The 6,229-nt window shown below is 48.1% G+C and overlaps 1 non-coding gene across 1 annotated transcript; it reads left to right on the top strand.

Moving 5' to 3' along the window:
• The first annotated feature begins 1,131 nt into the window (after window positions 1-1,131).
• On the top strand, window positions 1,132-1,239 carry LOC112850544 (U6 spliceosomal RNA). The gene has a single exon (XR_003222667.1). It is a non-coding gene; the product is annotated as a U6 spliceosomal RNA (small nuclear RNA).
• The last annotated feature ends 4,990 nt before the right edge of the window (window positions 1,240-6,229 follow it).

Raw genomic sequence — 6,229 nt, 5'->3', positions numbered from 1 at the left:
CAGAGCATTAATGCTTGGATGAGTTCGTGTTAGAAGGAAGACCAAAAACAACATCCCATAATTGGTAAAAGGGCAGGTGTGCTTCAACAATGACACAGAGGGGAAAGGGGAAAGAGGCTTCAATATGAATGTGAGTCTTCTGGTAGATGAGAAGAGAGTTAAAGAGACAAGGGGAAGGTCCAGAGGGAAGGGCTGCAGGCAACACCAGCACTGACTTGGAAGGATTCAAGGACGGGGACATACTTGTCACAGAAAGTCACATGACCCAGCCTCCCAGAGGAAGGCCCCCTCTCAAGTCACCACAAAAGAAGGAAGCTAGGTTTGTTGGGTTGAAAAGTCCTAGTGGAATTTTCCCGAAGTCTCCGGACATCCCTTTCCCCACTGGGCAAGTCTGCCATCAAAAGGCTCTCCGATATAGTTTAATCTAGAAGATGCATCTTGGTGAGTTTCTCTGGCACAAGGCGATGGCTGTTTCTTTCCCAGAGTGAGGAGGGCTTGGTCACCCAAGGGCATGGAGAAGAGATAGCAGGTCCACAGGCATCTAGGGACCTAAGGCTTGCCCCTGAGTTGGTAGAAAAATAATTCAGACAAAAACCCGGGGAGACAGGGTAACACCCCACCCAGGACACGTGATGAGAAGCTCCACAGAGAGATATTTTGGTCTTACAGCTGAAGAAGAATCTATTGTGCTTTACATCCTGGACTTGATTATGTGCTGCACGTTGGAGTGAGTGTTTTCACCAGAGCACATCCAGAACCTGTGCTATATTTGTTCAGCCAAGAGTCTTTCCATAAACCTGAGAGAAAGAGTGAAGTTATAAATATAGTCTCTAAATACACTTACGCGATAAAATTTGACTGAGAGGAGCCTCAAAGGGCAGGTTCTATTTATGTGCAGGGGGACAGAACTGCTTTCCATATGACAGCCAGGCAGCAGGACTTGGGAGAATTGATATGTTCAATGGGAATTTTTGAGTGGAATTCCAAAAACTACACAAAGTGACCCCTCCATGGCTTCAGACCTTTAGCAGAGGAGACAAACATCTTAAGAGGCTCGGTATAGACAGGAGCAAAATGGCTGCCTCGGGCAGCACAGGAAATTTGACCACTGATATCTGACTTTCACATTCAGAGCTCGCTTCAGGCAGCACATATACTAAAATCAGAAGGATGCAGAGAAGATTATCATGGCCCCTGTGCAAAGATGACACGCAAATTCCTGAGTTACACACTCATTTGTGCAAATCAATACTTAGCGAACACACATGGGGCCCCGCGTCAGAGCCTGCTGGAAGCGTTCAACCATTCCTCACTGATAAAATCCGGGTGGGAGTTAAACAGAGACACTAAAGGATTGCCCCAGTGCAACCAGACTGAGATCAGTGAAGGGACAAAAGGAGTGACCTGAGAACGGTCAACCAACATCATAAATCCGTATATCAGTATCTAGATTTGAAGTCTTCCCATGAAGAGCACAACCCATGACGTTACCGGTGCAAATGACCATGAGAACATGCAAAGAGTGTGTATACTTTTTAGGGGAAATCTTAGTATATTAGTTTCCGTTGCTGTTTTAACAAATTACCACAAACTCAGCAGCTTAAGAAAGAACACAAGTGTGTTACCTCAAAGTTCTGTAGGTCAGAAGTATGAGTTGGCTTAGCTGGGTTCTCTATGCTCTGGGTTTCATAAGGCAGAACTCAGAGTGATGGCTGGTGGGCTCGAGTTGGCAGGCTCTGGAAGAATCTGCTTCCGAATTCATTCAGATTTTTGCAGAATCCAGTTCCTTGCAGCTGTAAGACTGGGGTCTTATTACCTTGCTGGTATTCATGTGGGGGGCCACCCTTAGCTCTTAGAGGCCACACTCAGGTCCTGTCCGCAGCCCCTACATCTCAGAGGCAAGGGAGTGTTGAATCCTCCTCATGCTTGGAATGCATTCAATTACTTCTCCTATGTTTCTGACGCCAGCCAGAGAACGTTCTCTGTTTTTAAAGACTCATGTAACTAGAGTGGGTCTACCCAGATAATCTAATATTATCTCTATCTTAATCTTAGCTACACAAATCCCTTTGCCATATTCATTAGTTCTAGGGGTTAGGGGTGGACACCTTTTGAGGAGCCATGATTTTGCCTTCCATACTAGACAACATGTCTAATTGGGTTCTGCAAAGGCAGACCTTGATATGAGAATTCAGATGAAAGTAGTTAGGAAATGCTTCTGAGAAAAACCTGGGGAGGTAAAAGAGAAGTAGGATCAAGAAAGGAAAAAAATGCCGGGGCACCTGAGTGGCTCAGTGGGCTCAGGTCTTGATCTCATAGTTTGTGGGTTCGAGCCCCAAGTCGAACTCTGCACTTAGAGCATGGAGCCTGCTTCAGATTCTCTGTCTCCCTCTCTCTCTGCCCCTTCCTTGCCTGCTCTCTCTCTCTCTCTCAAAAATAAATAAACAAAAAAAAAAAAAAAAAAAAAAAGGAAAACATGCCAAGCAAAGTATGACATCAAGCAAGGTCCCACAGAGTGAAATTGGGCTCAAACTTGCAGGGGGCTCCGGAGATCGGTTAGGCACACCTCAGGGACAAGGAAGATGGAGTGTTCATACCCCGCATCTCTCAACAATTGGTCGAGGGCTGACCCTGGGTTGGGAGCACATGTCTGGCTCTTCATGGGCACTGGTCAAGGGGACCTGTAGCCCGAGGGCAGACTCTGACATAGCGCAGGTGCTGGCTGCTGGGAGGAAATCACACAGGGAGCCAGTGTGCACAAACACAGTAACAAGAAGGCGGGATACGGGCACAGCGTGCTAACTATGGGGGAGACGCCATGTGCTACAACTTGGCTGCAGGGGATCCCAGCAGGAGGTGACAGGACCCAGTGCTCTGGAGAGCACCCCTGGCAGAATTGTTTCTGGGGAAACTAACAAGCTGGGAACCAAGTAGTCGCAAGGCCCCAGAATCTGCAGAAACTATTAGCTACCAGCCAACCGGGGGCAGAAGTTAAACTCCAGAGATGGCTGAACGGCATCGAAATTGCTGGGCTGTCCATTGCTGAGTTTGAGGAGCCTTTAACAGATAGACTCCTTGCCACAAAGCCTCGTTCTTGTCTCTGTCCATGTGGCTCTTTCCTTCAGGAATGTTCTCATTCTCCGCTTATCCAAATCTTACATATCAGTCTAAGCCTCCTCCGCCATGAAGAAATCCTGGTTCCCCCAGCCCCGGATGCCCAAGGACCTTGTCAGAATCTCTTCTGTGAAACATCTGACATTGTATTTCACACTGTGCTCTTCACATCCAGGTTTTGTCGACACAGCTAGAGCCAGCTTCTAGAGAGCAGGGCCCTTACTGCTTCAGCTCCGTGCCCAGGGCCCGGCACAGCACCTCGAGGGCTGAGAGTTCGGGGGTGCTGAAAGTCACCTGAGTGAAGTCTTCTTGCTCCCCGCCAGCACACGGCAGGGGGGGGGGGGCGCGCACATCAGCACGCGGTTGCCTTGGGAAGATGTGGACCCCCTCCAGCGCTCAGGCTGCCGCAGGGCCTTTGGGGATGCCCTCGCTTCTTTCCTTCCACCATTCCCGCCCGTCCACAGCCCATTTCCCGGCATTGAGCTGACGGCAACAATTCTTTCTGCGATTGCTCCCAATTCTGAATTTTCTGCCCTGACCAAGTAGATCTCACCAGTGATATTTCTACATTTCCAGCAGTTTGGGCTTCCAGAAAGCAAACTAAGGACCGAGCAGAGAGGCACTTCATCTCTGTGACACGCCCGGTGGCAATCTGGGACACAGGCAGTCCCGATTGCTGCCCATCATGGTTGACAGAGTGTGGTGAGGAAGAGCCCCAAGCCCACAGGTTCCAGGCTTCCCTTCACTGACCCCTTTGCCAGGCTCCCCAGGCTGTGCGGATGAAGCGTCAGACCTCTGGCCAGCAGAGAGAGGTCCAGAAGTTCGCACCGGGCTTCCCTGGCCTTCAGTATCCCACTGCCAGAGCTGCTCTCTGAGGAGCACGCGTTCCCCTGAGCACGAGCCAAATCCGGCTAAACCAGGCCAGGCTTGGGAGGCCACGGGCCTCTGCCTGAGCCCTGCCTCTGCTCCTAACAGCCTCGGTAACCCTGGGAAAACCACTTAGCCTCTCTACCTCTGTGCAAAAGAGAGACTCAGTTTCCAAAAAGGGGCTCCCGAAGGTGTCTATCTCATCGGGGAGCGTGGGGTTCAACTGACATGAGTGGCATGCAAATGTGTTCAAAGCTGTTGGGGCAGCACATGTCAAGGAAGTTATTTCAAAAAAAAAAAAAAAAAAAAAGCTAATCCAGTCCCAAGTTCAAAGAGAAGCAGCCCCCAAGTCATTTCTTGGGTCTTTGGAAGACACAGGTCTAGACAGACGAGGCTCCTCTTGACATGGCTGAGTCACACACTCATGTGTGACTCTCATCGATGTAGAGTCACGTGTTCATTCCGTCTGCAATTAGCGAGGGCTGGCCACATGCCAGACACGGCTCTAGGTGCTGGGGGCCAATCTGAAGGTAGGGAGACTCCAAGAAATGTGATTTCTGTAACGCAGAGATGACAGATGAGAGATGATGATGCCCTGAGTGAATGAATGCAGCAGGAATGGAGAGAAGTGCATAGATCTGACTGACATTTGGGAAGCTGATATGACAGAGTAAGAACTGGGGGACCGGGGGATGAGGGAGAGCGATGTTGGTAGGAGAAGACCTGAAATTAAGGATGCCTTCCATTTTCTGGTTTGGGCAAAGAGGCAGAAAATGGTACCACACACCGAGTAGGGGGCCCTGGGAGAGGAGCAGTTTGGGTAAAAGACACGATGAGTTCAGGTTTGGTCACGGAGAGTTTAAAGTCCCTGTGGGACATCAAATGAAAAATATTCATTAAAGACTAGGTCTAGAAATTGGGAAAGAAACATACAGATCAGGATGGATGGGACTATCCGCTGAGTTATCACCACACATGGACATACAGAGATGGAGGGTCTCTGCCCTCAGGAAGTTTACAGTCCAAGGGTGCCTGGGTGGCTCAGTCGGTTAAGCGTCCGACTTGGGTTCGGGTCATGATCTCATGGTTCATGAGTTCGAGCCCCGCGTCGGGCTCTGTGCTGACAGCTCGAAGCCTGGAGCCTGCTTCGGATTCTGTGTCTCCTTCTATCTCTGTTCTTCCCCTGCTTGCGCTCTGTCTCTTTCCCTCTCTCAAAAATAAATAAAGATTTTTAAAAATTTCTTTAAAAGAAGTTTACGGTCTGAAGGAAGAGACAGACACAAGAGTTGATGCGTCACTTCTGCTCACAGCTTAGAGCTAGTTACATAGCGCCATCTGCATAATCCCTGTCACGCCATGTAATTAACCATACTGTAACTAGCCACGAATAGTTGCATGACTCCATTTAACTGAAGGGAGACCAGGGGATATGGCGAGCCACAGATATTGGATGAATACTCAACATTTCGGCCACAACTTTCAATCAGTGGTGACTTACAAACTCTCTCGTTTATACCAAAAACAAACAAACCAAAAACCAAAACAAACAAACAAACAAACAAAACCCTTGGTTGGGAGGGTTAACAGAATAACCAGAAATATTAAAAATAAACTAGGACCTTGCCTAGGGGTGTCAGCTTTGGTCTTATAGATGCAAAACATTTCTTACCTCACATTCAATGTGTTAACAATCCTGACATATCCTTTTCCTTTCCATATTGTAAGTTTTGAGCTGCTCACATCGGGTTTTTGTTTTTCTTTCCTTTGGGACAAACTAATGGAATTCTGGCACTTGACGTTGATACTTACAAACTTTTCTAACAACTGGTAAAAACAGATCCAAATAAGACAGAAAAATGTTCACCTCACCCTAGAGCTGCTGAAAAAAGATAGTAGCCTGCTTCATAAAAGTGTTATGCGGGGCACGGGGGAGGCTCAGTCGGTTAAGTGCCTGACTTCGGCTCAGGTCATGATCTCGTGGTTTGTGGGTTCGAGCCCCACGTCGGGCTCTGTGCTGACAGCTCAGAGCCTGGAGCCTGCTTTGGATTCTGTGTCTCCCTCTCTATGACCCTCCCCCGTTCATGCTCTGTGTCTCTCTTTCTCAAAAATTAATAAACATCAAAAAAACCTTTTTAAAGTGTTACACTATTTCTAACAAAGGACACTTGTAAGAAGGGTGAAGTTTAGTAATTGTTGCTATAGTCTATGAAATTTGTCCTTGACCTCTGAAAAGTCTAGAAGTATGCTT

Source organism: Puma concolor, chromosome C2, assembly GCF_028749965.1.
Source record: "Puma concolor isolate L17-30 chromosome C2, mPumCon1.1.hap2, whole genome shotgun sequence".
NCBI classification, from domain to species: domain Eukaryota; kingdom Metazoa; phylum Chordata; class Mammalia; order Carnivora; family Felidae; genus Puma; species Puma concolor.
Note: the sequence above shows the minus strand (reverse complement) of the source record. Positions and strands in the feature narration are given on the sequence as shown.